At 43.4% G+C, this 21120-nt stretch overlaps 1 long non-coding RNA gene across 1 annotated transcript in view; it reads right to left on the bottom strand.

The window, feature by feature from the left end:
- The window catches only part of LOC122705608, a 104342-nt gene extending 85112 nt beyond the window's left edge, over positions 1-19230 (bottom strand). Inside the window, exons 1-2 of the long non-coding RNA XR_006344158.1 lie at positions 19177-19230; positions 14643-14699 (exon numbers count right to left, since the gene is read on the bottom strand). This is a non-coding gene — a long non-coding RNA (uncharacterized LOC122705608). The remainder of the gene's footprint in view (positions 1-14642; positions 14700-19176) is intronic.
- Between the last annotated feature and the right edge of the window lie 1890 nt (positions 19231-21120).

Here is a 21120-nt window from a genome sequence, read left to right as displayed (position 1 = left end):
CTCATGATGTACTCTGCATATAAGTTAAATAAGCAGGGTGACAATATACAGCCTTGATGTACTCCTTTCCCAATTTGGAACCAGTCTGTTGTTCTATGTCCAGTTCTAACTGTTGCTTCCTGACCTGCATACAGATTTCTCAAGAGACAGGTCAAGTGGTCTGCTATTCCCATCTCTTTCAGAATATTCCAGTTTGTTGTGATCCACATAATCAAAGGCTTTGGCATAGTCAATAAAGCAAAAATAGATGTTTTTCTGGAACTCTCTTGCTTTTTTGATGATCCAGTAGATGTTGGCAATTTGATCTATGGATTTTCTGCCTTTTCTAAAACCAGCTTGAACACCTGGATGTTCACGGTTCATGTACTGTTGAAACCTGGCTTGGAGAATTTTGAGCATTACTTTACTTGTGTGTGAGATGAGTGCAATTGTGCAGTTGTTTGAGCATTCTTTGGCACTGCCTTTCTTTGGGATTGGAATGAAAACTGATCTTTTCCAGTCTGTGGCCACTGCTGAGTTTTCCAAATTTGCTGGCATATTGAGTGCAGCACTTTCACAGCATCATCTTTTAGGATTTGAAACAGATCAACTGGAATTCCATCACCTCCACTAGATTTGTTTGTAGTGATGCTTCCTAGGACCCACTTGACTTTGCATTCCAGGATGTCTGGCTCTAGGTGAGTGATCACACCATCGTGATTATCTGGGTCATGAAGATCTTCTTTGTATCGTTCTTCTGTGTATTCTTGTCACCTCTTCTTAATATCTTCTGCTTCTGTTAGGTCCATGCCATTTCTGTCCTTTATTGAGCCCATCTTTGCATGAAATGTTTCCTTGGTATCTCTAATTTTCTTGAAGAGATCTCTAGTCCTTCCCATTCTATTGTTTGCCTCTATTTCTTTTCACTGATCGCTGAGGAAGGCTTTCTTATCTCTCCTTGCTTTTCTTTGGAACTCTGTATTCAGATGGGTATATCTTTCCTTTTCTCCTTTGCTTTTCACTTCTTTTCACAGCTATTTGTAATGCATCCTCAGACAGCCATTTTGCTTTTTTGCATTTCTTTTTCTTGGGGATGGTCTTGCTCCCTGTTTCCTGTACAATGTCACGAACCTCTGACCATAGTTCATCAGGCATTCTGTCTATCAGATCTAATCCCTTGAATCTATTTGTCACTTCCACTGTATAATTGCAAGGGATCTGATTTAGGTCATACCTGAATGGTCTAGTGGTCTTCCCTACTTTCTTCAATTTAAGTCTGAATTTGGCAATAAGGAGTTCATGATCTGAGCCACAGTCAGCTCCCAGTCTCGTTTTTGCTAACTGTATAGAGTTTCTCCATCTTTGGCTGCAAAGAATATAATCAATCTGATTTTGGTACTGACCATCTGGTAATGTCCATGTGTAGAATTTTCTCTTGTATTGCTGGAAGAGGGTGTTTGCTGTGACCAGTGCCTTCTCGTGGCAAAACTCTATTAGCCTTTGCCCTGCTTCATTCTGTACCACAAGGCCAAATTTGCCTGTTACTCCAGGTGTTTCTTGACTTCCTACTTTTGCATTCCAGTCCCCTATAATGAAAGAGACATTTTTGGGGGGTGTTAGTTCTAGAAGGTCTTGTAGATCTTAATAGAACCATTCAACTTCAGCTTCTTCAGTGTTACTGGTCAGGGCATAGACTTGGATTACCGTGATATTGAATGGTTTGCCTTGGAAACGAACAGAGATCATTCTGTCATTTTTGAGGCTGCATCCAAGTACTGCATTTTGGACTCTTTTGTTGACTATGATGGCTACTCAATTTCTTCTAAGGGATTCTTGCCCACAGTAGTAGACACAATGGTCATCTGAGTTAAATTCACCCATTCCAGTCCATTTTAGTTTGCCGATTCCTAAAATGTTGACGTTCACTGTTGCCATCTCCTGTTTGACCACTTCCAATTTACCTTGATTCATGGACCTATGAAATATTGCTCTTTACAGCACTGGGCTTTGCTTCTGTCACCAGTCACATCCACAACTGGGTGTTGTTTTTGCTCTGGCTCCGTCTCTTCATTCTTTCTGGAGTTATTTCTCCACTGATCTCTAGTAGCATATTGGGCACCTACTGACCCAGGGAGTTCATCTTTCAGTGTCCTATCTTTTTGCCTTTTCATACTGTTCATGGGGTTCTCAAAGCAAGAATACTGAAGTATTCTGGCACAGATGGCCAAAAAGCACATGAAAAGGGGCTCAACATCACTAATTATCAGAGAAATGCAAATCAAAATTACAATGAGGTATCATTAGCAGCTCACACCACTCAGAATGGCCATCATCAGAAAGCCTACGAACAGTAAATTCTGCAGATGTGGAGGAAAGGGAATACTTTTACACTGTTGGTGGAAATGTACATTGGTACAGCCACTAGGGAAAACAGCATAGAGGTTTCTTAAAAAACTTAAAATAGAGCTACCATATGACCCAGCTATCTCACTCCTGGGCATATATCTGGGAGAAAAAAAAAACAACGTATTTTGAAAAGATACATGCACCCCAATGTTCACTGCAGCACTATTTACAATAGCCAAAGACAGAGGCAATCTAAATGTCCATCAACAGAGGAATGGATAAAGAAGATATGGTACATATATACATAGACTATTACTCAGCCATAAGAAAGAACAAAATAGTGTCATCTGTAGCAACATGGATGGACCTAGAGATTATCATACTGAATGAAGTAAGACAAAGATAAATATGTTATCGTTCATATGTGGAATCTAAACGTTTAAAATTATATAAGTGAATTTACACAAAACAGAAATAGACACAAACAGGTTTCAAAAACAAACTTATGGTTATCAAAGAAGAAATGTTTGGGGGAGAGGTAAATTAGGAGCCTGGGATTAATATACATACACTACTATATATAAAATAGATAACAGAGAAGGACTACTGTACAGCACAGGAAACTACTCAATTTTTTGCAACAACCTATCTGGGAAAAGAATCTGAAAAAGAATGAATATATTTATATGTATAACTATCACTTTGCTGTCCACCCGGAACACAACATTGTAAATCAACTAAACTCCAATAAACGTTTCAAAAAGAGGAGAGGGATACTTTCTAGAAGTTGCATAGGATTCTTCCATTTATAGCTCATTGGCCAGAATGTAGTCATGTGTGTGTGTGTGTGTGTGTGTGTGTGTGTGTTTTAGTTGCTAAGTCTAAAAGGGGATCTTCCCAACCCAGGAATCGAACCCAGGTCTCCTGCATTGCAGGCAGATTCTTTACCAACTGAGCTACAAGGAAAGCTGTAGTCATATGGTCATACCAAACTGCAAGGAACACAATGAAGTGTACCTTTCACCCAGATGAACATGTAGCCAACAGAAGAACAGTAGATGAGGAGTGGCCTCTTCTTATAAAATTATTCCAATAAATAAATGAAAACAAAATAATAGAATATTACTATCTTGCAACCTCCAATGAATTAATGGATCAAAGCATTGAACATCAATAATTGCTAAGATAAGAGAAAAAGAGTGAAAAGCAGACATTACATGCCTCCTGATGAAAGAATGCTTAACACTAACAATCCAGTTAAAACAATGTTACAAGTTTGATCAAACCTCTGGTAATTAGCAAATCCAAACCTGTAAGAAACACTATAGGTCAGATAGACCAGGTTTTTCAAAAGGTAAACTGTAAGAAGGAGAAAGGAATAGAGAGGAATGAGAAGTTTAGGAGATCTGAGAGACAGGTCAGTGTTTTCTAAAGAGCAAAGTCAAACTTTTTTGTCTAGAGATGCACAAAGCAGGTAAGCAAACTGTGAAGATATGCAAGGAGATGATTACCATAAAAGCCATGATTGTAGTTACTTTGGGATGGATGGTGGAGTTTGTCATTGAGACAGAGTACATGGAAGGACTTCTGGGGTAGATGGCAGAATTCTGTGCCTTCACCTGAGTGGTGGTTTGAAGGATGTTAACCTTATAACAACCCACTAACCTATTGTTTTTTGGTGTAGCTCTTTTTTCTATTTGTGTTTTACCTTACAATGAAAGAGTTAAAATGAGCAAAAGGAGTGTTTTTCATTCAAAAGCATTACAGCCTTCAATTAAGGAGAATGCCAGAAGAAAATTTAACAGGGCAGCAAGATACACACTATAATCAAAGAAATAACTGAATAAATTTTTCCTAATCTGCAGATGCTCTTAACAAGGCGATGGAAAGGTTGTTATGCTGCTATACAAGAGTATTCCTTATAGAAAACAGTTTCTAGAAGACCTTTTGACTAAGAAGTCTGAGCCCTTAATTCATTGCCAAGGAGTTGCTCAGGGAAACCTCAACTGGAGCCAGGAAAGGCTCTGTTTCCTAATAAAGAGGAGGTGGCCGCCTGGCATAGCCACTCACCCTGTGAGTCAGGGAACATCAGCTCCCACTTTAGCTCAGTCGCTGCCTCCCTACGTGACCTTGCGTGAGTCACCTAAACTCAGTTTCTCTGTCAGCCAAATGGAGAGTGAGTGTTGAATGAGGTAATCTAGAGGCCCTTCCAGCTCTACCTTCATACAATCCTGATTCTAATGTAAGTTCTCTCAGAGGGTGGTCTGTCAACCACCTGTGTTAGAATCACTGGTTATTAAAAAGGCCCCATCTAGATCTAATAAGTCAGACTCTGGGGATGGGGTATTAGAATTTGTTTTTTTCCAAATACCCCAGGTGTTTCTTATACATGCAAGTTTGAGGCCCACTGTTCTAAGATATCGTTTAGGCAGAAAGAGGGTTGAAAGGACTTCACATCTCTTAAACTCCTCCTATATGCCAATAATGCTAGGGCATTTTGACTCTTTGTATAAAAGAAGGTAGTATTTTTCATCCTACAGATGAGGAAAAGGAGGCTCAGAGACTCAGTCACAGAGTTAGTAAGTGAGGTAGTAAGTGATCTAATCACAGAGCTAGTAAACTCTGTTGGAACTAGAGGTTGTCACAAAAAAATTAGAAAGGGAGGGAGGAAACTAAATTCAAACTGAGAAAGTGTCTCAGGATTGGAAAGATCCTAGTTGAGTGATCATGCTATATATTTGGTACCAGCAAAGCCCATTAACAATTCCCAGGAAATAAAATCTGGAAAAGATAAAGTCTAACCTTTTTTGGTCCTTTGTGTTTAGTCCGGTTTCTCTTGCTCCTAGGGTACCGAGTATGGAGGTACAGCACCGGGAACTTCAGACAGGAGTTCCTCGCGTGGCATGGCTATGCCAACACCTCAGCTTTGGAGCCTTGCAGGGACACTGCGGACACCTCTGCAATTCAAGATGGCAGCAGCGGTGTGCCGTGTGCAGAGACGCTGCACCTGGTACCTCAGCTCGGTGGGCCGTGTGCAGAAGATGGCAGTGGAGGGCCGTGTGCAGAGACGCTGGCCCCGCCCCTTCAAGCTGGAGCACCTGTGAGCCGCACAGCTACACCCGACCAGGAAGAACTCTGCTCCCTCCCCGCTGACAAGACCTCTATACAACAGCCCTGCTTTTGACCCGTTGCCAGGACTTTTCAGGAGAGCGAGTACTCTAGAGCAAGCGCTCACGTCCTTCACTGTTTGAAGAATAAAGCTTTCCTATGCTTCTGAGTCGAACTCCATCTCATTCTAATGGCATGAGTCACACCTGGGGCAGGAGGACCCTTGCTGGGGACTGATTTGAAGGGGTAATACTTTCAACACAGGCACACCCTTACAAAACTATCTTTCACTTAATACTGTAAAGAGGAGATGCCTGGGCAATAACGGGAGGGATGATGTGGGAGGGCTGAGTAACGTCTCTCCTTTGACTAACGTGGAAGGTAGCAGAAGATACTCAAACACTTGAAGTTTTCTGATGCAGAAAAATAAGTAGCCAGGAAGACCTTAAAATGGCCTAGAGAATAAAACAGCCAGGAATAGCTTTTGATGCCTGCATGTAAAGGAAGAATTTATAATACAACAATCTTCTGGCATATTGATTTATTTAAAAGTATTCAAAGTTGCTATAAAATGTGATCTTTAAGTATAGGGATTATTTAATACATCTGAAATGTCTTAATAAAGAAAAATTGCTATGAAAAAGGACTGAAGATGCTATGACTAGAGCAGATCTCAAGGAGACTTTGCCTTACAAGACAGATCATGTGTTTGCATCCCCATTGTCTGGGGTTAGCACACCCAGTATTGGGGGAGAGAAGATGATAACGTTCTTAAAGGTGAAATCTGCAAATACAAAATCATCAAAGCCCTAGCCAATAGCACAACCATGGGTGAGGGGAGTGGAAAGTGCTTTTGAGTATCTGTTAAATATTTTTTAAGTAAATCAAAGGATGGAAGGGGCTGCAATGTAAGTATAATAGCATCCAGCTCTCTGGACAGGGAGAACTAGAGTTCAGAGAGCCTCTGGCTGCCAAAGTCAGGCTGTGGGAGGTGAAAAGTGAAAGTAGAAGTGTTAGTTGCTCAGTCATGCTTGACTCTTTGCAACCCCATGGACCGTAGCCCACCAGGCTCCTCTGTCCATGGGATCTCCAGGCAAGAATACTGGAGTGGGTTGCCATGCCCTCCTCCAGGGGATCTTCCTGACCCAGGGATCAAACCCACATCTTTTATGTCTCCTGCATTGGCAGGTGGGTTCTTTACCACTAGCACCACCAATGAAGCCCTTAGTGTCATAGCCTATAGTTTACAGCCTACAGTATCAGTCACTAAGGTAGACACAGGGGTCGGGGGGAGGGGGTTTGTATGTGCCATAGGAGGCCAGTCACACACAGGAAAAGGTAACTAACAAGAAGAGATGGCACAATGAAAACTAAAGAGCAAGATGAGCCAAGGAGTGCCATAGGGATACAGAGAAGTGAGATACTCACTCAGCCAAGGGCTTCCAGAGGAGCCAGTTTTCAAAAAGAGAATCTGGTAAGCCAGATTCCAAATGGGAGAAAGACGAGAAAAGGCAGAGTGTGCACACCACACAGCATAGTTGGGGGACACTGAGGCAGTCAGTTAAGTTGGAGAGGAGGGTCCCACAAGGAATGTAAAAGGGCAAATGGCCAGATCAGGGACAGAGTAGGGGGCTCTAATGACAAGATGAAAAAGTTTAAAAGTTATCTTACAGGCAACAGGGAGCTACTGAAAGGTTAGGACTAGCAAAACCCTTACAAACTTCAGATCTATATGTCCAGTCTCTAGATGGAGTTACAATAAAAAAGTTAACAACAAAAAGAATTCCAGTCTTTTACTTCTGTCTCTCCCATTCATAACTCCCAGCAACATTTCTTGAATACCTTTTTGTTCCTTTCTTCCTCCAAACACACTACTCCAGAGTTCAGTTTGCTGGCTAAGTGCTTCCCTTTTCCCTCCAACTTCTCTGCTCCAATCTTTCTGTATCGGAAAAGTCTTGGAACACTTTTGACAAATGGAAACTCTTCCAAATTTGGGAGTAAGAGAGGGAAAGAGTTAGGATGTAACACATGGAGCAAAAGTCGAGGCAAAAGACTGCCTTCTTCAAATCAAGAGGAGGGAAGGAAATATTCAAGTCTACATATATTTTATACCATCACAATAGGATGGGATGATGATGAAATGTGGAGTTTTAGGGAAATGTCTACAATTATTAATCTGACATTGAAATGCTATAGATACACACCATGCTCAGGTAGATTGGATACATACAGTTTTTTGATGTTTGGGAATTCAGTGGATGGATAGACATATTCAATAAGAGGAGAGTAAGTGTGGGAGAGTGGTAAACTGATCAACTGTGTGTCACCAGAATTGAGAACAAAAGATAGTTGGTGCTCAGCAACACTGAAAAAAAAAAGCTAAATTTTTGTGATTTTTCTGAAGGTTACTGAGTCATGAGTCAACCATTTCCAAGTAAACATTTCAAACTGCATATCTAGGTCTTTTAGCAATAATAACAATGAAAGAGTTATGCTTGTATTTTCATTCAAATTTATTTTTTAGACATCATTTCAAATTAACAGAAAAGTTGCAAGACTAGCTAGTTATTTTATAGAATGCCCTCAATTGGGTTTCGGAGAAGGCAATGGCAAGCCACTCCAGTACTCTTGCCTGGAAAATCCCACGGACAGAGGAGCCTGGTAGGCTACAGTCCATAGGGTCGAGAGGAATCGGACATGACTGAGCGACTTCACTTTCACTTTTCACTTTCATGCATTGGAGAAGGAAATGGCAACCCACTCCAGTATTCTTGCCTGGAGAATCCCAGGGATGGCGGAGCCTGGTGGACTGCCGTCTGTGGGGTCGCACAGAGTCGGACCCAACTGGAGCGACTTAGCAGCAGCAGCAGCAGCAATTGGGTTTGTCTGACATTTCATCATTATTAGATTCAGATTATGCCCTTTTGGCAGGAATGCCACATAAGTAAGACTGATGTCTCACATAAGGAGATAGCATGTTTTCATTCTAAAATCAAATATAACATATTATAAGGAGTGATTGTTCTGAGAATGATGATACAAAAACTATGTTTAACTATAAAAATGAGAACAAACATCTCCTAAAGGAATCATAGTAGGAACAATTATAGACAACAGAATTATTTTCCAAGATGACACTGGAGCCTGTGGCTGTTTTCTGTCTTCAGAACTTTTTATGTGTTTCTAGTCCTGAGTCTGTGTAACCCCATGTGGCCTCTGAAACTTTTTAAATTGTGTAATTTAAGGAACAGAAATCTTTATGATATATCCACAAAATGGAAAGCTATGCAGCCATTAAAATGATGAAAAGGTAGGAATCATATGAACAAACATGAAAAGATGCCCGGAATTGGTTTTTTAAAGCAGGGTGCAAAGCAGTAGGCATGATCCCATTTTTGCAATAAAACCACAAGAGAGAGAAATGGAGATGGAAAGAGAGACAGAGGCATAGAGAGAGGAATCTGAGAAGAGGCATTCCTAACGGAGGTTATTTCTGGGATGTGAGATCATAGGTGAATTTCAGTTTTCACTGTCATCTGTCTATATTTGTGAATAATGAGAATTTTTATTAATATTACTAGTCATGACCAACACAAGCAATAAAGATGCTTCCACTTTGGAAAAAAAAATTTGATTATAAAACAAGTCTTGGGAGCTTGGTGGCATCTCCTCAGAAGCACCTCTCTTCCTCTTCTGTCTCCTAACAGATACTCTTCCTGTCCAATCTCTAAAAAGAAAGGAAACTCTCGCCATTTTCCTGCCTTAACCTCACAGTTTCTCCGCTCTACTCTCCATATTGCCTGCTGCCCTCCATTCAGAGGAAGGGGTTTTCTTTCCCCTCTCCCAGGCCCCTTTTCTCTGGTGTCTTCTGTCTCCCTCTTACTCTTGGCTTCCTTCCCAGCAGAATCCTCTCCCCTAAAACCCTTCCCCCACTCCCTTCTGTTCAGCCAAACACCCCCAGAGAAGTGTCTATCCTTGATAGCTGTATTGCCTCTTTAAACCCTGAGGTCAGTTTCCATTTCCCAGTCCTGTAACACTGTGCTTTTTAATGCAGATGAAATTCCAAGGTGGCTTTTCGCCCCCTTTCCTAGAAAACTCCTCTGCAGCATTTAATACCTGCCCTGGCCTTTTTTTTTTTTTTTTTTTTTTTATTGGAGGGTAACTGCTTTACAATGTTGTGTTGGTTTCTGCTGTACAACAACACAAATCAGGCATAATTATATATATAATTATATACGTATCCTCCCTCCTGGGCCTCCCCCCTCCCACCCCACCCCTCTAGGTCATCACAGAGCACCAGTCTGGGCTCCCTGTGTTAAACAGCAGCTTCCCACTAGTTGTCCATTTTACGAATGATAGTGCACTGGCCTTCCTGAAACAATCTTTTCCATGGTTTCTGTGACAGACTGCAGACCCGACCCTTCTCTCTCCTCTCAGACTGCTCATTTCCAAACCTTCCCTGATCGGTGTTCTCTAAGACTCTGCCCTGAGCCTTCTGCTCTGCTTCCTGACACCTTTCCCGTGGATGGCCTTACCTACATCAAACACACATCATCTTCCCTCCAAGCCTCTGAGTTCTCTGTTTCAGCTCTTAGCGTCCTGTCACATGGGATAGATAATGAAGATATTTTCATTTCCACCATCACTTACCTGATAAGGCCAAGTGATTCTACTGTTGAAATGTCTTGTTATAACCTGAATGTTGGTTCCCCCCAAAATTTATGCACTGAAGCCCTAACCTCCACAGTGGTGACAGTGATAGTATTAGAAGGTGGACCTTCAGAAGATGATTAGAATTAGATGAGGTCAGGAAGGTAGAACCCCCAGGATGGGATTAGTGCCCTCAGAAGAAGAATAAGGGACTCCAGAGCTCTCTCTCTCCACTATGTGAGGACACAACCAGAAGGTAGCCATCTGCAAGCCAGAAAGAGAGGCCCCCAGAACGAAACCTGCCAGAATCTTGATCTTGGACTTCCCAGCCTCCAGAACTGTGAGAAATCAATGTCTGTTGTTTAAGCTATCCAGTCTGTGGTATTTTGTTATGGCAGCTCCATCAGATTAAGACACATGTTAAATCTCTAGTCCCACCCCACTGCCACTGCCCTGGTTCAGGTCCTTGTCATTGCCTGGATTGGGACAAAACCCTCTTTCCTGAGTCACTCACCTTTACAAACTAACCTTCCAGCAGAGACCGGAATTTCCTTTCTGAAACACAAGCCTGATGATGTCATTTCTCTGCTCAAAACCAAAATTCAGATTTCCCACAGGTCATTCCACAGAACGTTTGTTCCATGTGTTGTTAATAGCTGATACAGCAAAATAAACAAGGGGGAGTCCAGTTCTCAAATAAGTTGGACTTATTGAGAAACACTGAGTTAAAGTTTAATGGGTTTCTTCACTGTAGAATTCATCACAGTCCTTCATACACTAACAAAAACTGAATCTCCAAGAAAGAAGTTATAAGTGCATTATTTCTCAAATATATTTGATCCCAGAAGTCTGTGTTTTTGTTGTTGTTTTTTTCCACAGAGCATTCATGCTCAAGAAGGATTCTGGTAGAGAGGCCATAAGACAGAAGGAACATGTATCCCTGTGTCACTGCTTAGACCTGCCCGGAATGGGGCAGCCCTACCAGAAACACCAGTGATGGACTATTGGGTGCATTTTCATTGTGTTTAGCCACTTAAACTTCAGGGTTGTTTGTTATAGCACTTAACCTTTGCTGTCTAATGCAGAATGCATGCAGACTTTTAAGATACATGCAAAAGAAAAGAGATGATCTTTTTCAGCCTTGGAAGTTTTTGTCATAATAATAACCCACATGGATCGCAGCCTTATTAAGTATCAAGTAAAGTGATGATAAGTATTTTGTAAACATTACCTCATTTAATCCTCTTGCCCACAGAGTAGGGTAAATACTATTATTGCCCTTTTTCACAGATGAAGAAACTAAAGCTGACAGAGGTTAATAACTTGGAAGTAAGAGGGTCAGGATGTGAATCCAGTTCTTTCAGTTTCTGGATCTTAATCACACTGAGGTCCTGCCTCCTAAGCCCAGGTTATGAGGTCAGAAAAACTGGATTTCAGGTTCAATGTGTTAGTTACCTAGCCCAACAGAACATGGAGATGACTGACTTCCTTCCAGTCTTTACCTAGACTAGTGGTTCTCAACCACAGGTGACTTTGACAGGGGACAAATGACAATATCTGGAGAAATTCTGGACAGGGGCCATTTGAAAATATCTGGAGAAATTTGAGACTGTCACAGCTAGGGGAGATGCTACTAGAATCTAGTTGGTAGAGGGCAAGAATGCTGCAAAAACATCATATAATGCACAGGGCAACCCCCGACAACAAAGAACTACCTGGCCTAAAATGTCATAGTGTCAAGACTGGGAAACCCTGATCTAGACATCTTATACTTTCACTGACAGAGCCCAAAATGTCCAGAATAAATCCACATCCATGCTTGGCATAAGAAGTATGTTTGAAAACTCTGCTTTCTGCCTTAATATCTAAAAGCAGGGAAGGCTGTAGCCAACAAGTGACTTTTGGTGCTCAGTGGCCAAGGCTTATTGTGGGAGAGAATCAGCCCAAAGAAGACTAGCCACAGAGAAAGAATTTGGCTTGGCAAGACCTCAGGAACAATATAGGGTGGCAGAACAGAAATTCTCTTGAAAGAATGCCAAACCCTTTTGGTTTCCTAGTAACATAATTTTCCTGAGATTTCTCTTATATTTGAATTTGCAGCATCCCCACACCTATTTTAAGTCAAAGCAACAAAAGAATTTTTTTAATGCCATAATAGAATCAGAGCTTCTTGGGGAGGGAGAGAAACATAAAAGACACCTGGCCCACCCCCTACCCACATCTCTGGTGCATGGTCCTCCTGTTTCAACATCATATGATTGTAGGAAGGGGATGTCACCAGGATCCAATTCCATTTCCAGAATATTCTGTTGGAAGTTTTTCTTCCTAGGCACAGAAACCTGCTTCTCCAAACTCTGCTTGTTGCCTCTAATTCATTCCTTTGCCGAAGACTGCAGTTTGTGGGAATGAATACAAGGGGCCTAGCGGGGATGCAAAGTGTTCTTCGGTGAAAGCTTGAGTCCCAGGTGCTGTGGCCTGTGGTTTACACACATTGTTTCTAATCCTCTAACAACGTCTCATAGCAACCTCAGGTTAACCACCAGGCACAGCCTCCCACCCCTGCCTGTTGTCTCCATTTCAGAAGAAACCTCCGTGAGTTCTATTTTCATATGCAAACATTTGGCATTCCGTTCATTCATTCACTCAGCACATATTTACTGGACACTTACCATGTGGCAAACTTGTACCAGATATTTAGGGTACAAACCTTGGACAGGTTGACCTACAGGACAATGGAACTGCCACATTCTGTCAGCAAAGGAAGCCCTCAATCTAGGTGACTATTTACATTATCTGCAGCAAAAAATCCCTAGGCTGATACCCTCCTGGAGCCCCAGGAGAATCAGCGTGTGAGAGAAGACAAATAACAAAGAGGTGAGCCTGACAGAAGACTGAACTCTCTTTTGATGTCCTCAAAATCTTCAGGGGCATCGGCAAACCTCGAAAAATGCATGCCACGATGGGTGCCCCATGGAAACTAGTGTGGCTGAGCTCCACATCAGGGTAGATGTCAGAGAAAACAGGACGAAGAAGCCAGAAAACAGTTTACTGAGGGAACTTCAAGGCTGTTACATCCCAAGGCTTCATCAGGCTGTGGAGAGGACAGTGGCTGGGCGGAGGGGTTGCATAGGGGTGTCTAGAATGCAAGCAGAGGGAGCCCCTAATTCACATCTGACCTCTGTATATCTAGGCCTCTGGTACAAGAGTTCATTTGCAGAAACAGCTCCAGTGCACTACCATCATTCCCTCAAAACAAGTTCACACACATCACCAAAGGGAATAAAGCCCTCCTGGTGAAATCTGGGCTACTGTGGCAGGTTACTGGGGCCGCACATGGTGGCAGGGAGGATTTTGGTACCTTCCTGTGCCCCAAGGTGCCACCTGAAGAAATCGTCTCCCCTAAGTACCCCTGAGGACAGCCTGCAGGAGCCTCATTGGCAATCCCTGAGGAAGAGGGGAGACCACCAGTGAAACAGCAATAGAAAACAAATTATACTGAGATGTCTCTAAATGAACCAAGGGAAATTGCATACAATTATATGCTTTTGCCATTATTTCTAAAAATGAGGGTTGACTTTCCCAATGAGGTTTACATCTGGAGACTGAACAAAAACAGACCTATACAATTGCATGGAAACTTCATAATCTCCTAAATATTCCTCCAAAAATTGAGGTAAATGTGGAAGTTTTCAAAAAGAAAAGTTTACCAAAACATAATTTTCAGTTTGAATGTTCTATGAAAAAATTTTTATATCATGTCCATTTTCATTTCAGGCTCATCTTGTTAAAATAACATTCTTTCATTTTTGTTTTGTTTTTAGGCATGTAGTTAAGCAAGAAAAAGGCTCTGCTCTGCCTGCTAATAGAGTTTTATGGGTTATTGTCTTCCATGTACCCTGTTTCTCCCCACACCCCCTAATCTTGCTAATTGATTCCTTAAGACTAAAAAGGTCTCATTTCTCACTAAGCAGGCCCAAGACCAAATCTCACAGGTAATAGGTGCTCATTAAGAACTTGCAGACCTGAGGGGAATTGTGGGGAAAGGCAGCAGCATGGGCTTCTCCTCAGAAAAACAGGGGCAGGAAGCAGCCATCTCAAAAGAGCGTCTCTTTGGGGTGCCCACGACAGCAGAGACTGAGCCATAATTAGCTTTGTGTTCCCAATCCACAGTACCCAGAGGGTGAACATTTGATGTAAGAGGCCAGGCATGCGGGCCAGAAAAAAGAACATTTATGCATCAGGGGAAGTACTATAAGTGCAGGCATTTTTCACTTGCAATCAGGGAGCTCTGGGCCAGAGGAGCAGCATGGTTTGGGATGCTGGCATAGCAGAGTTATCACTGGTGAGGAATGGCAGGACAATTTCCAGGATCTTCATTCCTGCTGGGTGAACAACCCAGGCAAGATGCACAGATCAGCTCCTCCATGCTGGAGCTGCAGGGCTGTACTTGTTACAATTCTCAGTTCAAAACCTCTTTCTGAATACATTCAACTCTTTTCATTTTCATGGGAGGGGCTCTGGGGAAAGACAGATTTGGTTTCAACCGAAATTTCACTCACCAGCTGTGTATGATCTTCAGCAAACGCTTTAGCCTTTCTGAGCCTCCATTTTCTCACCTGTAAAATAGGGATAAAATTTAGTAATATCTATCTTACTGGAAAATCTTGACAATCTTGACACATGTAAAGCACAGTGCCTAGCACACACCAAGTACTAAATAGATTTCCCAAGGGCAGGAAAGGGCTTGCCCAGGGTGAGCCCTGGACAAAATCACAAGGTGGAAGGTGTTTGTCCACAAAGCATCTTATAGCTCTGAGCAGTGATTCTGTGCAAACAAGCCAGCCCCAGGAATGCGGTGGGAGGACTGGCCTGGCACACAGTGGGTGGCACAGAAGCCAGTAGGTGGCTGAGCTAGAGCTAAGGAAAACCAACCTGACATCCCACCCTGATGTCAGGGGTGGGGGATGGGGATGACCAAGGGAAGGTTACAGGGGGCACAGTGCGGGGCGGGGGAGGCTACAGGAGCCAGCAGAGGGATGGTCCTTGCTGATGCAGAGGGAGGGGCAGGGTTACCGCTCCAGGGGAATTGGCAGGCAGTTTCCAGGGTGTCGTTCAGATAAGCTGGGGCTTGGGATGCAGGTCCCTGGCTCTCTGGGAGAGACGCCGTGGCTTGGTCGGTGCTGTCTACCAGGGTTTACTTCAAGCTTTCCAGGCACTCAGACTGGGAATGTGGAGTGACCACTCCTGCCCGCCTCCCACTCTGTCCTCCTCATTGACTCCCTCCCCATGCCTCTCCCAGCTCCCCCAGGCCCCTGGGGGGTCCTCCAGCACACACTGTGCCCCTCTGCCTGGGACACCCTTCCCCATGTCGCTGGCTCATTTGTTGGCTCACTGCACACAGCTTCTGTCCCACTGTCACTTCATCCAAGAGAACTTTGCATGTGAAATATCGCACATCCAGCCCCTTATTTTCTCCACAGTGCTCATCACCATCTGACCCATGGCACATTTATTAGTGAACTTGTCTGCCTCCTCCAGCATAATGTACACCCCATGATGGCCAGGACTATGCTCCTGCCAGTATCCTCAGAGTCCAGCCAAATGTCTAGCACCTGAGCATGGAGCTGCTCAACAAAAACTGTGTGAATGAGTGAGTGAGTGAGTCAACTGCCAAACCCCATCTGCTGGTAGGTGAAAGACACTAACTAACATACTGAATTGGCTCCAGAACCAACCAGGACTGAGTACTTATGGCCTAATGAAGGTACTAGCTGCTGGAACAGGGAGAAGGAGCTGAGCGTAGAGAAGGCAGCAGTTCAGCCTGGGACTCCCCTGGATCTGCTCCAAATATCCATCTACGGATGTTTTTGTTAAGAGGCTCTTGTACACTAAAAGCTTCCTCTTGGTTCTGTGATCCGAATCCCTGATGGTGGGACTTCAGGCACGTGCCCAGCAGGAGAGAAGGTGTGGAGCTGTTTGGCTTACCCAAACCACGCCCCTTAAATCACCTCATGCCTACTTAGAAGGCTAACTCTAATAGCAGCTAAAAGTCCATTTATGCAGGCAAGCCATTAGAGAGATTTGAGAATTTAGGTCATAGTTCCAGGAGCATCATCCAGATAAATGACAGCATGCAGTCAGGGCTTGGATAGAGTTCTTGCCCACAGGTCTGGGTTTCTTCCCTCTGGTGCTTAAAATCACTGCCTGGCAGAGGACACAGCCAGCAGGGGATCATTACCGAACCCTTCTTGACATGAAATGCAAGAATATCCAGGCACTGCCTAGAAGCCCATGGTCATAATGCTTGCCTGATCTACTGGCTGAATCCATTGAAAGGAATTATGTCAGTACCAAGAACACCTTTTTCCAGTTTCTGTCCACGAAATTCAAAGTGTTAGTCGCTCAATCATATCCAACTCTTTGTGACCCCATGGACTGTAGCTCGCCAGGCTCTTCTGTCCATGGAATTCTTCAGGCAAGAATACTGGTGTGTGTTACTTGCTTAGTCATGTCTGACTCTTTGCGATCCCATGAACTGTAGCCTGCCAGCCTTCTCTGTCCATGTAATTCTCCAGGCAAGAATATTGGAATGGATTGCCATTTCCTTCTCCAAAGAATAGTGGAGTAGGTTGCTATTTCCTTCTCCAGGGGATCTTTCTGACCCAGGGGTCAAACTCAGGTCTCCTGCATTGCAGGCAGATTCTTTATCTTCTGAACCAACAGGGAAGCCCCTTCCATCCAGATGTGAAGAGAAAAGGCAAACGCCTATCTATGTGCCAGTGCCCAGAAACAAGCAGAAACCTCACCCACAGTGGTGGCCAACATCTGAGTTTTTCAGGAGTCTCTTTGAAGAAGCAATGATATTCTTCTGAGGAGGGTGGGGAGTGGTGGTGATAATATGGAAGGGGGAAAAGAAAACAGCTCAGAAAGTGAGGATTGTGTAAGAGGCTGTCCCCTGGGGGCATGTCTCTGCTTCCTATCCATCCCCTCCTGCTGCACCCCAGGCCACTGGTTTCTTCCTCCAGCATGACTAGTTGCAGCAAAAGCCCATTCCCAAAGAGATGCATCTGCACTTGAAGAGGATTTGACCTATGCCTGGAGAAGTACTCTAACCTATGTGTACCTCAGGGTGGTTATCAATTCCCACTGTAACCAGAAAGGGCACGGAGTCCGAAGCTTAGCTCTCCCAATTAGCTGTGTGACCAGGACAAGCTTTTCAACCTCTCTAATCAGTTTTTTCCCACTCCAGTGTTCTTGCCTGGAGAATCCCAGGGACGGGGGAGCCTGGTGGGCTGCCGTCTATGGGGTCGCACAGACTCGGACGTGACTGAAGCGACTTAGCAGCAGCAGCAGCAGCAATCAGTTTTTTCATTTGAACCTAAGGTAACTTTACGTCCATGGGGCCATCTGGATGAAACATGACTAAGTGCAATTTAATCCATTACTTTGGTCCAATACTTCAGCCACCTGATGCAAAGAACTGACTCATTGAAAAAGACCGTGATGCTGGGAAAGATTGAAGGCAGGAGAAGAGGACGACAGAGAATGAGATGGTTGGATGGCATCACTGACTCAATGGACATGAGTTTGAGCAAGCTCTGGGAGTTGGTGATGGACAGGGAAACCTGGCGTGCTGCACTCCATGGGGTCGCAAAGAGTCAGACACAGCTGAGTGACTGAACTGAACTGAAATGCAATTTAATACATAGAGGATCTAGAAAATGCCCGTGAGCTAATGGGTGCTCAATAAACACACTTTTCCTGTTGAAATGCCTCATTGTTTAACTTACTAAATGATGTTATATTACTTTGCAGTGGATTATTATTTTTTTTAACTTCCAGTCTAGATGGTCCCTTTTAGTTTCTTGTAGTTTTCTTTTAGATAATGTAAGATATGTTTTATCTTACCATTTTATTTTGCTTACAATTTTGTGGGCTTCCCAGATGGTGCTAGTCACCTGCCAGCCAATTCAAGAGACATGAGAGATACAGGTTCAGTACCTGGGCCAGGAAGATCCCCTGAAGGAGGGCATGGGAACCCATGCCAGTATTCTTGCCTGGAGAATTCCACGGTCAGAGGAGCCTAGGGGGCTACAATTCATGGGATCACAGAGTCGGACAACTGAAGTGACTTAGCATGCATGCACACAAGATATGTTTGGTTTTTCATAAAGTTATAATAAAGCTTTATGTTGGAACTAGCGCAATCTAATAACACTCTCAAATTCTAAGGTGATTTGAGGGACATTCATTCTTGCATTAATTCATTTATGGCCCAACTGCATCAAAACACTTGTTCCAAAAGTATTTTTAAGGGGCTTACAAAAATAGATACAGAAGGATACAAAGAAATAAGATAGTTACAGGTTGGTCACAGAATTAGTCCTGAGCTTCCTAGAAGCCAAAGCAAAGAGGAAAAGGTGAGCAAAAATAAGATTCACAGTGTCTGTAAGATACCAACTGCTCCCAAGAAACACAACCTTTCCTGCACTAAGCTCTAAGTGACCTCGATCCCATCTCAACAGTATCTTCACAGAGCAGCTGCCTCTGATCCTGTCTGTTGGTACAAACCAGGGCACCACACCTGAGGGCTACTCAAAAACAATCCAACCAAGGTAGGCTTTCTGTTGGTTGGGCTTGATTCAGGGGTGGGATTTTACTGACAGGAATCAATGAAATGTATATCTCTTACAGTTACTACAGATGCATAACAAATTACCCCCAAATTTACTGACTTACAACTACCATTTTATTTTCCTTACAATTTTGTGGGCCAGAAATTTGGCCAGACTGTAACATCTTTGGATAATACAATCTGCTATAATACCTTTTATGCAATCACCCATAAATACTGTATCTGCAACTAAGCCTTGAAGAGAATTAAGTAGATCTAAAGGGCTTGCAGGGTGTCCTTCTGATGTCAAACATCAAGGAAGAAGGTCTTGGCTTATATACAGCAGGTTCGAGAGACACAGTGAACATACACTGAATGAAGCAACATATTCTTGGTCCCCATGTATATTATTCTGCTCAGTCTCCACAACAAGATATCATAGACTGGGTGCTTAAACAAAAGAAATGCTATTTACTCACAGTCTGGAGGCTAGAAGTCTGAGATCAAAGTGCCAGCATGGTCAGGTTCTGATGAGAGGTTTTCTCTTGAATTGCAGGTAGCCACCTTCTCACTTCCCTGGTAGCTCAGCTGGTAAAGAATCCTCCTGCAATGCAGAAGACCCCAGTTCAATTCCTGGGTCAGGAAGATCCCCTGGAGAAGGGATAGGCTACCCACTCCAGTATTCTTGGGCTTCCCTGGTGGCTCAGATAGTAAAGAATCCACCTGCAATGTGGGAGACCTGGGTTTGATCCCTGGGTTGGGAAGATCCCCTGGAGGAGGGCATGGCAACCCAGTCCAGTATTCTTGCCTGGAGACCCCCCATGGACAGAGCAGCCTGGCGGGGGACAGTCCATGGGATCACGACTGAGCAATGAAGCACAGCCCAGCACAGTACCTTCTCACTGTGTGTTCATATGACCCTTTCTTTGTGTGAGCTCATGGACAGAGAGAGTCCACTTCTATCTCTTCCTATAAAGACACTAATCCCATTATAAGGGCCCACCTTCATAACCTCGTCTAACCCTAGTCACCTCCCAAAGAACTCATCTCCAAATACTTTCACATTACAATTTTGGGCTTCCACATATGAATGGGAGCACAAACATTCAGTTCAGAATACCATGGCTACAGATACGCCTGCATTCAGTGGGAAACAATGTCAATTCCTGAATATGTCCAAATATCTGGAGTCTTTAATCAAGTAGACAAATCATCCACATATGTGAGTTTTTCACTTTTTTTCCAAGTTAGTCTTATAGTTAAAACTCAAGCCAGAGACTATGGCACAGATATAAATAGAGCATCATTATATATAATTTGGAAAGGATTTCACTGGTGTACATCTGTAAGCAGTTCAGGAACACTTTCAAGCTGTGTTTACATGATATCAAACATCTGGATGAAAACTGAAAAAAATAATCAATTTGGATTGGAAACAAAACAGAAGTACAAATCTCAGTGCACTAGCTCTTGGAATACTGAACACAGTATTCCCATACCCCAAGAATGAGACAATGGTGTACAAGAAGGGCTATTAGAATGACCAGGCAGTGGGGAGGGGCTTCTGTGGGAAGGCATACTTTATTTTTTTATTTTAATTTTAATTTTTTATATTATGAAACTATGATAGCACATTTACAGGAGACTTGGAAACTACAGAACAAGGTTACATATACTTCCACTATATATTACAATGATTTTTTTTAAGTAGATAAAATAAGAGTTTTAGTTGGAGTTTTAACATCAAACCATTCACCTCTTACCTCTTACACTGAGGTAAGACCCAAGCACACTGTTTACACGGTCTGGGGGACAGAGCCAAAGGAGAAACTGTAGGTCAGTGAATATGCAGAGACCCAGGGTATGCTGAGTGCCGAGTTACAGACAAGCTTCATCCCCCTCCTCGTCTTGTGGCGGGAGAAAGGGGCTTGGTCAGGACAGGTTCGGGCATTAGCAGGGAAGTGGTGGATATGTTCAAGGCATGCAAGATGACAAGCTGAAGGTCCTCAGAACTGGCATCTGAAGAGGGCTGAGGCAGGCACCCCTGACTTATTTAAACTCACACATCAAGTTCATGACAAAAATCCAGGTGTCTTCACTCTGACATGCCAGAAATTACCCAACACTTAGTGGTCCAGAAGCAAAGCCAAGAAGATGTGGGTTCCAGGAACACCAGGGATTGCTGGCCCAAAGTTCCCATGAGGGCAATTCTAGGGACAAGGGCCTAAGGCCAAGCCAGAGAGTCAAAACCTCTAGCTGTCAGAGCAAGGCATCCCGGCTGGCCGGAAGGAGGCAGGCCTTCTGCCAGGGGAAGAAGGAAAGGGGCCAACATATCAGCAAGTAGAGAGTCAGAGAAATTAAGGCAGGAAGCAGAAAGAGACTGAAATGGGGTGCACTGGGACAAACCATCATTGCTGATACTC

This window comes from Cervus elaphus, chromosome 12 (genome assembly GCF_910594005.1).
Source record: "Cervus elaphus chromosome 12, mCerEla1.1, whole genome shotgun sequence".
Classification (NCBI taxonomy): domain Eukaryota; kingdom Metazoa; phylum Chordata; class Mammalia; order Artiodactyla; family Cervidae; genus Cervus; species Cervus elaphus.
This window is presented reverse-complemented; position numbering and strand designations above follow the sequence as displayed.